This window comes from Petaurus breviceps, unplaced genomic scaffold (genome assembly GCF_028583685.1).
Source record: "Petaurus breviceps papuanus isolate PSGF00001 unplaced genomic scaffold, PetGlider_PUasm1.0 184, whole genome shotgun sequence".
Classification (NCBI taxonomy): domain Eukaryota; kingdom Metazoa; phylum Chordata; class Mammalia; order Diprotodontia; family Petauridae; genus Petaurus; species Petaurus breviceps.
The window spans coordinates 2,693,306-2,708,501 of record NW_027185793.1 but is presented as its reverse complement, the minus strand read 5'-3'; positions in this window follow the sequence as shown (position 1 = coordinate 2,708,501).

Sequence of the window (15,196 nt, the reverse complement as noted above, 5' to 3'; positions counted from 1 at the left end):
TAGCCTCAGACACTGTGACCCTGGGCAAGTCTGAAACTCTTTGCTTCAGTTTCCTCAACTGTAAAATGGAGATAATAACAGCACTTGCAGGGTTATTGTGAGAAAGAAATGAGATAATATTTGTTAAAAAGATCTTAGCATAGTGCCTGCCACACAGTAGGTGCTTAATAAATGTCTATTGATTAATTGATTGATTTGGCAGCCACCACTGTCCAAGAGCAGAGAGCTTGGAATACCATATCCAGAGGGCAAATAATGTAGGCTTACAACCTAGAATCACTTACTCAACAACATTGAACATAATGCCGTGGGGGAAATATGGACCTTGAATAAAACAGAGAATTTTCAAGCATTCCCAATGGAAAACCCAGAGCTGTGTAGAAACTTTGAAGTTCATGACCAAGAACTAAACAAGAATAAACTGCTGGGGTAGCACCATCCCTGGAGTCAGGAGGACCTGAGTTCAAATCCAGCCTCAGACTCTTTACATACTTATTAGCCATGTGACTTTGGGCAAGTCACTTAACCCCAACTGCACTCCAAAAAGAACAAAAAAAGAATAAACTGCTTACATTCTAATATAGGGAGATGATACATGTGTTCCCACTGAACCTTGTCATTGTGGTTTTAGAGGGAGTCCAATTAGAAGGCCTAGGAGTGGTTTTATTTTATCTTGATGTTAAAGAGAAAGATGAAAAGAAAATGGCTCTCTAACTTATATATCAGTTTTCTTTTTCACTAAACTTCACTTTCTAGACTTTGCCACCATGCTTCAGCTGCTTTTTCCCACTACTCCTACTGCCCATTGCTCCCATTGGTGAGTTTCTCCTGAAGCATTAGATTGTGAGCTTCCTAATGGCAGGGACTGCCTTTTGCCTCTTTTGTATCTCTAGAGCTTGGCACAGAGCCTGCCCATAGTAGGTGCTTAATAAATGTTTATTGACTTAATTAATTAAAACTTCCATTTTGGGAAAGGATTCAGACCAGGTATGCTTCCTTCTTTGGACTTCACCACAGTGCCCCTCATTTTTCAGCTCCTTTTTGTGTTGTTTTCATCTATTAGAATATAAATTTCTTGAAGGCAGGGACTGTCTTTTTGCTGTTGTTTGTACCCCCAGTGACTTGTACCATGCCTGGAACATAATAAGCACTTAATAAATGTTTGCTGACCTTATTTAGCCAAACCAATGCTGTTTCTTTTTGAGAGAATGCTTTGATAAAAATCTTCAGGCCTGTCTAGAGTTGGCATGATAAGAATGAAATCCATTATTCAGGCATTTAATGAGCACCTACAATATGTCAAGCATTGCTGTAGGTCTTGAGGATCCCCCCCCCACCCAAGTCAAAAATGAAATCCTGCTCTCAAGGACCTATACAAAGACCATCACAGAAATGCCACAGATACATGAAAGAATACATTAATAGATACTCTTGTATCTGGTCAGGAAGAAACTACTCCTTTGTGAAATTAAAATTAAATTGTTTATAAATTATATAAAAATTCCTAGTTATTGGTCTGTATCAGCTCATGATATGTAAAAAGATAAATTATTTTAAGCTTTTACCATTCAACTACTCAAACAGTTATATTCCTTATTGGAAAAAGAGCTTGCTCATAAATTCCAGTTGAAATTATGTCCCTTATAGTGTTTAGTTTATTATATCACTATGGTCATGATTTCATTGATGTGGGTACTCTATCCACTGTTGCTAATCATCACCTACCCATCTTTATCCTATGAGATTCTTTTCTGTGTTCTCCTACAGATCCTCAATAATAGGGGATCTATACAAGGTCTTATAGACAAGTCTTCCTCTAGTTCTTTTTGTGTTTGTTGAGTACCGTTGTAGTACTTACACAGCCCATTTTTATCCTTTATTCTTTCTACAAAATTGATGTAATGAATTTTCCTGAATGATCTTCTTTATGCAACTTCTTGAGCATAGTTCACAACTAGAAATATATATTTCTGTGTATTTCTACTGACATGAGTATGCCCATTGCCCTTTAGGGCCCCACAACTTTAATTCTTCGGAGACTGATATTCTGGAATTTACAGTTATACATTATGAGGAGAAAATTGTTGTTTTGTGGAGTTTTGTCAGGAATCATCTTGGAATGACTAAAAGCCGTTTTACCATATGCATTCTAGCCCACTGTCATACTCTTAATCAAATTCGAATCCATCTAATTGTCCTTCCCTAGTACCTATCCTGAACGTATGTGCTATTATACTGACATAATGGATTTGTCCTTTCAACTGCATGTCATAGTCTGAATGACAAATATTTTTCATCCTGTCTAGTTTTTTCCTTCATTTAGATTGTTAGACTGGTTGGATCACATGGATCTTATTGAGAAAGCCTCTAATATTCTAGGGCTGGAAGCAATAAGCACAATGTCATCCATAAATGGGGTATCTAGAGGATCTAAACATCTATAGAAAAGGTAATTAACTTTTTTGGAGTCATGGATTTTTTTGGCAATCTGGTGAAACTTATGGACCCCTTTTCAGAATAATGTTTTTCAATTCATAAAATGGGTTGAAAGAAACACTAAATTTCAGTAATGAATTTTGTTTTTCTATTTCATATTTATGGACCCTTTGGAATCTGTCTTTGGACAGTAGGTTTCAGGTAAAGAATCCCCTCATCTCTAAAGAATCCATTTTTCCTTTGTACCCTGCAAAGGCATTCTTCCTTTGGAGGGCATAATTTCACCTTGTTTTATGCTTCACTTAATAATCAGAAGGTCAATGAATGATCACAGCAAGATTTTATATTCTTAAGCAGCTGTCAGTCCATTGTGTGGCTTCAAATATATGATCTCTTGTAGAGAATTGTTTACAAAAGCCCATCAATTCCCATCATTAGCACAGTCCTTAAAGCAGAGTAAACATTTCTTAAATGCTTGTAAACTGACTGACTTCCCATTTTTTTTATTCATGGGTCTAAAATCGTAAAATCTCATATTTGAAAGGAACCTCAGAAGTAATGTAGTCCAAATCATATATGAGTAGGAAATCCCTTAACATTGTCTCTGACAAAGTCATCAGACATCCAATTAATGACCTCTAGAGATTAGAATTTAGTTACCTCCTGAGGTAGCCCATTCTACTTTTTTTTTACTACTGTGGTGGTTAGAAAGTTTTTCCTTAAATTAAACTGAAATCTAGCTATCTGTATATTTTTTTGCATCCATTAGTAGAAGTACTGCCCACTAGGAACATGAAAGCAACTCTTAACACTTCCTTCCACTTGAGACTCTTTCAAATACTTGAAGGCTAATCCTCTTTACTCCCAGCTAGGTAGCACAGTGAACAGAGTACTAGAACCTGGACTCAAGCAGATCAGAGTTAAAATCCAGCCTCAGACACTAGTTATGTGATCCTAGGCAAGTTTAACCTCTGCCTCAGTTTCTTCAATTGTAAAACGGGGATGCTAATAGCACCTATCTCTCAGAGTTGTTGTGAGGTTCAGATGAGATATTTATAAAGCACTTAGCAATTTCTTAGCATATATAAGGAGCTTAATTAATGCTTATTTCTCCCTTATTCACACCAAGTCTCCTTTTCAGGTTCAGCACCCCCAGTTCATTCAGTCAGTTTATTTAATGAAGTGGTTTTGAGTTCCCTCACTATCCCAGTCTCCCACTTCTAGTTTATCACTGTTCTTTCTGAAATGTGATGACTAGAGCTGAACATACATATGGTCTACCCAGAATAGAATACAGTACACTAAGCTTTGGTTGCTAGAACCTAAAATGCCACTGGGTTTTTTTGCCTGCCATGTCACACTGATGAATTGTATTGTGCTTGCATTTCACGAAGATCCCAAGGCCTTTTTATTTAAAAAATAAATTTTATTTTGATTTATGTTGGTAAGTACAAGTATTCCATTACACATATAAGAATATAAGAAGGCATATTATTGCTATTGCAAAAGATTTCTCTTTTTAGCATGGCAATACCCAATCAATAGGATTATAAATTTAGATCTATAGGAGACCTCAGGGTCTATGTAATTCAACCCCCTCATTTATAGATTAGGAAACTAAAGTCTCAGGGTTATATGATTTGCTCAGTGATATACACAGAATATGTCCTAGATAAGATTTGAACCCCAGGTGAGTTAGGAGCACCCTAAGATCTTGCTGTACTAAAGAGGAAGCCTTTAAGCTAGGAAGACCTGGTTCAAGTCCAGCTTCTGATATATACTGGCTATATTATTCTGGGCAAGTTACTTAATCTTTTCAGTTTTTTGGCAGCTCTCTAAGACTAAAAGATAGACCTATGTTGGTAGAAATAGCTTCCTCACGTGGAAGTTTCCTAATAAAAGTCCAGCCCTTCCTCTACCCTGCCTCATTCAAATTAGGTTAATTTTTCCTTTAAAAATATTGAACCTGCAAGGGATGTGAACAGGCAGTTTTCAGATGAAGAAATCAGAGCTATATATGAAAAAATGCTCTAAATCTTTTTTTTTAAGCAATCGGGGTTAAGTAACTTGCTCAAGGCCAATTATTTCTGGGTGTGGTGCTAAGTATCTGAGCCCGGATTTGATCCCCAGGCCATCCCGACACTGGAGCCGGTGCTCTTACTCACTAAATCATTATTAATTAGAGAAATGCAAATGAAAACAACTGAGGTACCACTTCACACCTATCATATTGGCTAATATGACAGAAAAGGAAAATGATAAATGTTGGAGAGGATGTGGAAAAATTGAGATGATAATGTACAGTTGATGGAGTTGTGAACTGATCCCACCATTCAGGAGAGCAATTTGGAACCATCCCCAAAGGGCATCCAGCAATCCTGCTGCTAGGTCTCCTAAGAGAAGGAAAAAGGGAGCTGGGGAAGACCTATTTGTACAAAAATATTTATAGCAGCTCTTTTTGTAATGGCAAAGAATGAAAATTGAGGGCATGCCCATCAATTGGGGAATGGGTGAACAAGTTGTGATATATGATTGAAATGTAGTATTACTGTGAAAATGATGAGCAAGCAGATTTCAGAAAAACCTGGAAAGACTTATATGAATGAACTGATGCAGTGAAGTGAACAGAACCAGAAGAACACAGTAACAGCAATACTGTATGTTGAGGGGCAGCCAGGTAGCACAGCGAGTAAGAGTACCGGCCCCAGAGTCGGGATGACCTGGGATCGAATCTGGGCTCTGATACTTAGTACCACACCCAGAAATAACTGGCTGTGTAACCTTGAGCAAGTTGCTTAACCCCAATTGCTTAAAAAAAATATATTGTATGTTGATCAACTTTGACTGACTTAACTATTTTTAGCAACACAGTGCTCCAAGACAGTTACAAAGGACTCATGATGAAAAATGCTGTTCATCTTCAGAGAAAGAACTGATGGAGTATGAACGCAAATTGAAGCATATTATTTTTCACTCTGTACTTTTTTTTCCTTTTGGTCTGTGTCTTCTGTCACAACATGACTAATATGGTAATATGTTTTACATGATTGAACATGTATAATCTATATCAAATTGTTTACTGTCTCAGCAAGGAAGGGAGGAAGGGAGAAAGAAAATTTGGAACCCATATTTTTAAAAAAGTAAATGTTAAAACTATATTTACATGTAATTGGGGAAAAAATAAAATATTATTTAAAGCAAACAAAATAACCCAGCATTGAACCTGTTGTTGAGATTTAATTGGCTCAGAGGACAAAGGCTCAAGGTGTTTGTTGACATGGCTTTCTGGTCACCTGAGTACAAAAATCATGCGGTGTTCCAGCTAGGCCCTGATACTTGATTAACCAAAGAAACACAATGGCAAAGGAGTACAGTCTGGAGTTCTTGAGGTATCCTTAGTGAAGGTCCTTTCTCCCCTCCTTCCCCACACCCTGCTGTGGTAAAGTAAACTTTCAGTTAACTGATAAAATGTGTGTCATTTAGTTCCAGGGATCAGACTTAAACTACCTGGCAACCAGCCCAAGTCAGCTTTTTCTAAAATACAAATTCATCTCATTCCTGAGTCAGTGTTCTGCCTACCATACCATGCTGCCTCCCTTATTTGATTCGATTAAACAGAAATTTACTAAGTACATACTTTGTGAGGTATACTGTATGATATGCCAAAAATCTGAAAAGAACTAACAGTCCTTGCCCAAAAGGGGGGCTGCTACATTACACACAAGTCAGTAAATACAAAGGGGAGGAGTGCTAATAACTAGTAGATAAGAGGAAAGGCCTCATCAGCTTTTATGACATACTTTTTAAAACATATAATATACATTTTATGTTGATTATATATACGTATGTACTTACGTGTGTGTGTATGTACAGGCATACCTTGTTTTATTGTGCTTCTCTTTACTGTGCTTCACAGATAGGGCATTTTTTTTACAAATCGAAGGTTTGTGGCAACCTTGTGTCAAGCAAGTCTGTTGGTGCCATTTTTCCAACAGCATGTGTTCACATCTTGCCTTTGTGTCACATTTTAGTAATTCTCACAATATTCCAAGCTTTTTCATTATTATTACTATATCTGTTATGGTGATCTTTGATCAGTGATCTTTGATGTTACTATTGTAATTGTTTTGGGGCACCACTAACCATGGTCATATAAGATTATGAGCTTAATCAGTAAATATTGCGTGTATTCTTACTGCTCCACTGACCCACCTTTCCCCATCTCACTCCCTCTCGTTGGTCCTTCCTATTTCTTGAGACACAACAGTATTGAAATTAGGCCAATAAATAACTGTAAAATGGCTTCCAAGTATTCAAGTAAAAGGAAGAGCTATTCGATGTAACAAACTTCATTGTTGTCTTATTTTAAGAAATTGGCACAGCCACCCCAACCTTCAGTAACAACCACCCTGACCCTCCACCAGCAAAAAGATTGTGATTCACTGATGGCTTAGATCATAGTTAGCATTTTTTAGCAATAAAGTTTAATTAAGGTATGTACATTATTTTAGATATAATACTGTTGTACACTTATATATAGACTATAGTGTAGTGTAACTATAACTTTTATATGCATTGGGAAACCAAAAAATTCATGTGACTCGCTTTATTGTGGTATTTACTTTTTTACACTGGTCTAGAACTGAACCTGCAGTTATCTCCAAAGGGGTGTGTATGTGTGTGTGTGTGTGTGTGTGTGTACACAAACACATACAAGTTCTATCACTATATTATTTGTATACATAGATATGTCCATATCTTTCCAGAAAGCCTATTCATAAAGATGCTACCAAGGAGATCATAAAGCTGACATATAATCTTCCATGAGTTCACATCAAACAAATCAATAATCTGAAGCTCATACAAAACTCAAGTATTTATGGGCATGAAGGGCTGGAAGTAGCAATAAGAGTGGGGAATAAGGTCTGGGGAAAGGCCCAGCAGGAGGCAGAGTACACCCTGGTCTGTGGTCAGGTTAGGAGTAATTGCTATTGAGGATGGGTCAAGGCTCAAGCTGTGCCTCCCTTAAGGAAGCTTCCCAGTACCCTCTGACTATATTGTGTATATGTGGTTTCCTGGTCACCTAAGGACATAAAAAAGCTATGAGAAGCTTTGTGACCCTGGGCAAGTGACTTAACCCTGTTTGCCTCGGTTTCCTCGTCAATAAAATGAGCTGGAGAAGGAAATGGCAAAGCATAAAAAGTTGGACATGAGGGGCGGCTAGGTGGCACAGTGAATAGAGCACCAGCCCTGGAGTCAGGAGGACCTGAGTTCAAATCTGGCCTCATACACTTAACACACTTACTAGCCGTGTATCCTTGGGCAAGTCCCTTAACCCCAACTGCCCCTATAAAAAGAAAAAATAAGGGGTTGGACATGACTGAAAAGACTGAACAAAAATTTGTTTTGCTGACTTTCCACACGATGAGATGACATGCCTCTGAGATTGATATTCAAACTCATTATGCTGAAAGTATTTTGATGAGCACTTAGTATACCATATCACTTTTTATCCTACTGGATCAGAATTTTACCCAGAATTTTATAATGTAGAGTTGTCATATTCAGTAGGAGATTCAGAAAGCTGCAATTAAGCCATGGTTTTCGGGATGTAGATCACTCTTATATACTCCAGTGTTGTTTTTTTTTTTCTTTCCCACCTACAGATTTAGAGACAGTGCTATACACGTGTTGACTGTTACTCATCTGGACCTTAGCTTCTTTTTGCTATATCTTATTCTTCCTACATACTTCTAAGTTGTTCCCTGTGACTCAGTAGAAAAAAGGATGGCAATCAGAATAGCAGTTAGAAACATGCTTTGTAATTATTTGCTTCCTAACACTTCCATTTGGAAATCCCCTCTAAGGGCATGTACCCAGGTGCTTCATAGCCCTGAAAGAGCAGTTGTGGTCAACTATATGACCTGTTTTAGCAAACCTGGCAACCTTTAATTCAGTAACAAAAGAATTTAGATAATGATAGTATGCAGTCATCTACCACATTCCATACCTGAAGAGAATCCCAGTATGTTGTACCTAAAAAGTAACCATCCAACCTCTTCTTGAAGTTCCCAGTGAGAAAGAACCCACAACTCCTTGAGGCAGCCCATTCCACTTTTGGATAACTTAAGAGTGTGTATATGTGTATGTATATCGATATCTATCTATATCACTAGTATAGGTACCTCTTTGCAACTTCTACCCATTATTCCTAGTTCTGTTTCCTAAGCTAAAGAGAGCCAAGTCTAAGCCTTTTTTTCACATGACAGCTCTTTAAATATTTGAGTACAGTTATGTTATTAATTCTCCACACCCCCACTCTTTTGGCCAGTCTTCTTTAAGCTAAATGTTCCCAGTTCCTTTAACCAATCCCCATCTGATTTGGACTGAAGGCTCTTTGCCATTCTTTTTTTCTCCACTTTTTCACTGTCCTTCCTAAACTATCCTGGTGACCAGAACTGAATGCAACAATCTAAATGTTGCCTGACCAGAGAATAAAGGACTTTCACCTCTTTATTCTCACAATGCTTCTTTTAATGCAATCCGAATTACATTAGAATTTATGGCACATGGAGGCTATTTTAAATATAAGGAGTTGACTTCTAATATCTTTTTTCTAATTTTAATTTTATAAGATTATGTGTTTTAGATAAAAATTTGTCTTCTGATTTCAGTCTCTGCAGTGCAAATATATTAGAAGGCTCCCTGCTCTCTCCACCCTTAGTATCCAATTGTCTGCTCAAAAGGATTTCTGATATTGTTGGTCAAGTAACATTGCTCAGTTAACAGGATGTCATGTCATTTAATATCCGTTGTTTTTAAAGGAGAAAAAAGGGAAATTTACAACAAAATCGTAATGTACTTGAAATATAGAAATAAATATAATATATATATATAAATATAATAATATACTTTGCTATAGAAGTATTGACTCAAGTGGGGCAAAGCTATATCCTCTCCTAGAGATCACTATCAGAAAATCACTTTTTAGAGAAAATTAAACAGTAATGGCAAGTAGTAATGGTAAAAAAAAAAAAGTAAATACATATCTCTTCAGCAGCAAGAATAAGGATAAATGAAGAATTAAAAAATAATAAAAGTGAGGCTTTATCAGAGAAAATAGAAAAGGTAACTATAATTGAGCTTTTTAAATAGTTTAAAAGCTTATTTTCTTAAAAATGGACAAATATTGCAAATAGAGGGAAAGTGTAAAATGAAGTTACCTTACCAAACAACCACCACTACTACAGAAGGCTCCTACTTCTTTGAGGTAGCATCTCTTCTGAGTCCTCTGCTTATCCCCAGAAGGCTGTGGCTCAGTAAGAGAGCACAGAAGCTGGCAGGTTCCAAAGCAGGATCAGCAATACAGAGTTCATAAAGCTGGAAGGGTCCTTAGAGGATTGAGTCCAAGTCCCTAATTTTATAAGTGATGAGATAGGCCCATAGAAATGAGTGACTTGCCCAAGGTACATGGCTATTAAATGGCCAAGGAGGCCAATTAAATGGCCAATATTAAGAGGCCAAGGACCCCAGCTTCAGTTACTAACTCCATTACTAGCATGTAGCCTCTATATCTGATGCTGGTGTTCTCATGTCACTCTCTCCAGTTTCTTCTGCCAAGTTGTTTGCCACCTAAATTTATTCAAACCGAGGTGTGCAGATAGAGAACTTCCAGGAAGAGTGAAAGTTATTAGTGGTAATGATAGCTTGAGCTGGAGAGGGGGTAAAAGGGGGGGATGTGCAAATTTGTTAATTCCAACCAACATTTAATGAACATCTACTATGTACATTGTGCTAGTTCATTTGTTGCCTCCACCTCCTCACTCTCAATCACTCCTTACCACTTTTCAGTCTGTCTTCCAACCTTATAATTTAACTGAAACTACTTTCTCCATTGTTACCAGTGTATTCATGTAAAATCTGATGTTTGGTTGTTTGGTTCCCTGCTCCCCCAAATCCTAATCATTCTGAGTCTGCTGTATTTAACATTGTGGACTGCCCTCTTGGATAGTTTTCCTCTCTAGTTTTTCATGACTGTTCTCTGTGCGTTTTATTTTTCTAGTTCAACATCCATATGGGCTGGGAGATGTTCCCAGTCATCCTGCCCTGTGTCTTGCCATAGGACTCCGATGACTCTGGAGGAGAGAGTGAGGCTGATGACTTTGCATAGCTCTGCCTCACTTAAATCCACTTCTCTTGCAAGTCAAGACATCACCCTCCTGACATAATTGGTCCTCTTTGAAGGATGAACAATAATAACAGCTTCCATGGGTTTAACTATAATTTCTTTGCAGAACACACACACACACACATACTATCAACACACATTCATATGTGTAACATAGCACAGTGCCTGGCACTGGTGCTTCTTTACTGACATAATGGATGATAGGGTCAAGATCCAAAAAAATGATCCAGACAAGTTAGCAAGTGGGGAAAAATGTAATAAGACTAAATTTAATAGGACTAGAACTAAATAAAGCCTTACACTTGGGTCAAAAATTAATTTTGCAAGTACAATAAAATGAAATATCTGTAAAGTGCTTTATAAATCTTTGCAAATGAGTCAATAGTGGCAGTGTAAAAAGTTAGTATCTTGAGGTGGCTAGGTGGCACATTAAATAGAACACTAGCCCTGGAGTCAGGAGGACCTGAGTTCAAATCTGCCCTCAGACACTTAACACTTACTAGCTGTGTGACCTTGGGCAAGTCGCTTAACACCAATTGCCCTACCTCCCCCCCAAAAACAAACAAAAAAAGTTAGTATCTTAGGTAGAATACTAGTGCTCAAGATTAGAGGTACTGTTGTGCCCTGCCCTAATTCTTCTGTAGTATTGTGTTCAGTAAATTGAAACATGTTTTAGAAAGGGCATTAATAAGCCAGACAGTGTCCAGAGGAGGATAACAAAAATGGTAGAGCGCCTCTCGTTCCTATCAGCTGAAGATCAGGTGAAGGAACTGGCAACATATCACCCATCAAAGAGAATACTTGAGGAAGAAGACCCTATAACCCAGGTATGTGAAAGTTGTCACATGGAACAGAGATTAGCTTTTTTCAGCTTGACCACAGAGAGCCAAGGTAGGGTCACTGGGTAGAAGTTACAGAAAAGCAGACTTAGGCTTAATGTAAGAAAAAGATTTGTAACTATTAGAGCTGTCTTAAAGTGGAATGGTCTGCCTGGAGATTCAGTGGGTTAGCTGTAAGTAAAGCCTAAGTGATCACAGCTGTCAAAGTGATTCTTGTTCATGTTGAACCAGATGGCTTCCAAGGTCACTTCCAAGTCTAAGATTCTGTGCCTGTTTCTCCTTTCCATGAGTAGTCAGTACTCATGCTCTCACTAGGCACACTGTCATGCTGGAGAAAGTGCACAGAATTTTGTAGTGATAAAAATTTCACTAGCAAATGAACCTTACCTGGGTCCCCTACGTACACCGGATCTAGTCGTCCTTGTCATATCAGATGGAGGCATAGAGAAGTAAAATGATTTGGTTAAGGTGTCAACTATTTCAATGACAAAGCTTTTTTGAGACTCTGCTTCTTAATTCAGTGCTATTTCCACTGACCTGCCCATAATCTGTAATTACAAAGATCTCTTAAATAGTTAGAAGTCAAGGGCAGCTAGGTGGCACAGTAAATAGAGCACAGGCCCTGGAGTCAGGAGGACCTGAGTTCAAATCTGGCCTTAGACACTTAACACAAAAAGCTAGCCGTGTAATCATGTGTAAATCACTTAGCCCCAATTGCCCCTCCAGAAAAAAGGCAAAAAAAAGTTAAAAGTCCATGCTTTAAAAGGAAAAGATGAGGATTGTTTCTAACATATATTAATACAATTAAGCTTGCATTCAAATCAGAACTTTCCATTATGCCTGGAATAGTTTGTGAGCATTCAGAAGCAATGAATCAAGAGTTTCATCAAGAGTAGATCATGCCACTAAATATCTTTGATAAAGGTCTGATAAGTGAGATATAAAATGAATTAACATACATATATATTACCAACATGCCCTGATAAAGGTTCAAAAGATATAAACAGGGGCGGGTAGGTGGCACAGTGAGTAGAGCACTGGCCTTGGAGTCAGGAGGACCTGAGTTCAAATCCAACCTCAGACACTTAACACAAAAACTAGCCATGTGACCTTGGGCAAGTCACTTAATCCCAATTGCCCTCCAAAAAGCAAAAAAAAAAAAGATATAAACAAATGGTTCTTAAAAGAAAAATTTCAAGCTGTTAACATATAACCAAATGTTAGATATTGTTAGATATAGTTAGATATTGTTTGACTATTGATTATTTTTTCCTTTTAAAATCTTTGGCACAAGGGAAGGCTCACAGGGAAAGGAAAGGAAAGTACTATATTTATGAAATGAATGTGATATAAAAACAAGAGGCAGCAATTAAAAAGAAGAAGAGGGCATGTCAGAATAAATAACTAATAATGGTATCAGAATGATGTTAGGATTATATTGTTGTTTGTCCTTCCTTCTCGAAGATCAGGGAGGTGATACCATGACTTGCAAGTGAATTGGATTTAATTGAGGGAGGGCTGTGCAAAGTCACTAGCCTTACTTTCTCCTCTGTAGGGGGCTATTGATATCCCGTCCTCTCACTTACCCATAGTAAGTCTTCGGTCGTCACCGGCCTCCTAGGAGGAATTACCAGACAGAGCACCCGAGGTTTGCAGGAGTTGTTTATTCAGGCTCAGCTACATCGCGACTGCCCTGAACTTCCGCATCAGGGCAACTTATAGGTACATATAGCCAATCATCTTCTACAGCTCTATTCATTACCTTTTAAGGTCATACATCAAGCAAGCAGGCACTAGCCCATATACCATTACTTCCTGGCCCCCAACACTCCTCCAGAGTCATCTGGGTACAGTGACAATTACGAATATAACATGAATAAAATACATCTGGATTTTACCGAGTCATGATAATTTCTCATGATATCTTTATGGATAAGATGGAGGGAGAAGGTCTTGGTGAGAGTGCAATAGGTAGATTTGAAAATGATTGAAAGTCTGAAACCAAAGAGTAATCATGGGCCAATATCACCTTGGGGGGAGGTCCTAGTGGATTTCCTGAACAATCTGTCCTTGGCCCTATATCATTCATTATTTTAATCAGTGATTTGGATGAAGGAATATGTGGTATGCTTGTTAAATTTACAGATGACTTAAATTTAGAGGAAAGACTAACATGTTAGAGGACAATAAAAGAATCTGGACAGGGCAAAATGATGGGCTGAATATAATAAGATAAAATTTAGTGGGACAAAGATAAAGTTCTACACTTGAGTTTAAAATAAACATGTCTACTATAAAGTAGAGCAAGGATAGATAAGAGCAGTTAATCTGAAAAAGATCTCTGGCCTCTTTGGTGGACTGTTAGCTCTATGTAAGTTAACAGTGTGATATGGCATCCAAAAATGCTAATGCTCTCCTTAGCTTCATTTAGAGGCCTAGTTTCTAGGGCAAGAGAAGTGATGATTATGTTGTTTAAGTTGTTGAATTGTACTCTGTCCTGGTCAGGTCACATCTGGAGCACTGTTTTCAGTTCTGGGCACCACAGTTTAGGAAATACACAGTCAAGCTGTTAAGTTTGTCCAACAGGACTATTCCTTCCCTGACTTACTTTAAGTCTGAAATTCCATCTTCTAGTGCCTTTCCTGTTTATCTGATATATGTACACACATCTGAATATGTGTGTACATATTCATTTGCTCACTGTCTGCTCCAGGAACTTTCCTTTGTCTCTTTCTGCATCCCACAGTGTCCTGCACGTAATAGACCCTTAATTTTTACTGACTGACTAGAGATACAGAGGAGGATTAGAAATCATACCATGTGAGGATTGCTCGAAGGAACTGGGGATATTTAGTCTGGAGAAGAAAAGACTTAGAAGACACTACATAATTGTTTCTAAGTACATATTTGAAATGCTATCACATGAATGAAGGATTAGACATTTTTTGCTTATTCTAAAAGGCAGAAGTAGGAGTATAGGTAAAAGTTACAGAAAGGCAGATTTAGGTTTGATGTAAAGAAATACTTGCCTATTAAAGCTTCCTAAAAGTAGAATGACCTGACTCAGAATATTATGGTGTCACCATTCTTGAAATTCTTTAAGCAAAATCTGAAAAATCACTTGTTAATGATATTGTAGGAGGAATTACTGTTCAAGTTCTACTAGATGTCCTCTAAGATTCTGGTATAGAAATGTAAAAATAGAAATAAATATTATTTAAGAAAAAAACAGGATTTTATAATACATATATTTGCATATGAATCATAGAAAATCATCCCCCAAAGTAATTTTTTCTGAATTTTTTAAACAGTTGATCAAGATAGGTTCTGATGTTGAATTACTACTCAGAACATCTGTAATACAAGGCATTCACACAGATCACAACACACTGAGTAAGTTACTAAGGAAATATTAAATTTTTTCTATTCTTTCCACACATCAGACAGATTATACAACTATGCAAAGGATCTGTGATTTTATCAGGATAGGGAGCATGGCATGACTTAGAGCTGGCCTTAATTCCAGTACTACAAACAATCAAATCATTTAATCTCGCAATGTCTCAGCTAATTTTCTAAAACTATGCTGATCAGCATTGAAACAGGAAATCTCTCCATTGGGATTTCTTTACATCATGAGTGTCAAACTTAAAAAGAAAGGGACCTTTGCTGGCTGCATATTTAGAAAACCACATACTATCTTCATTCATCATCTAATATCATTTCCTTACAT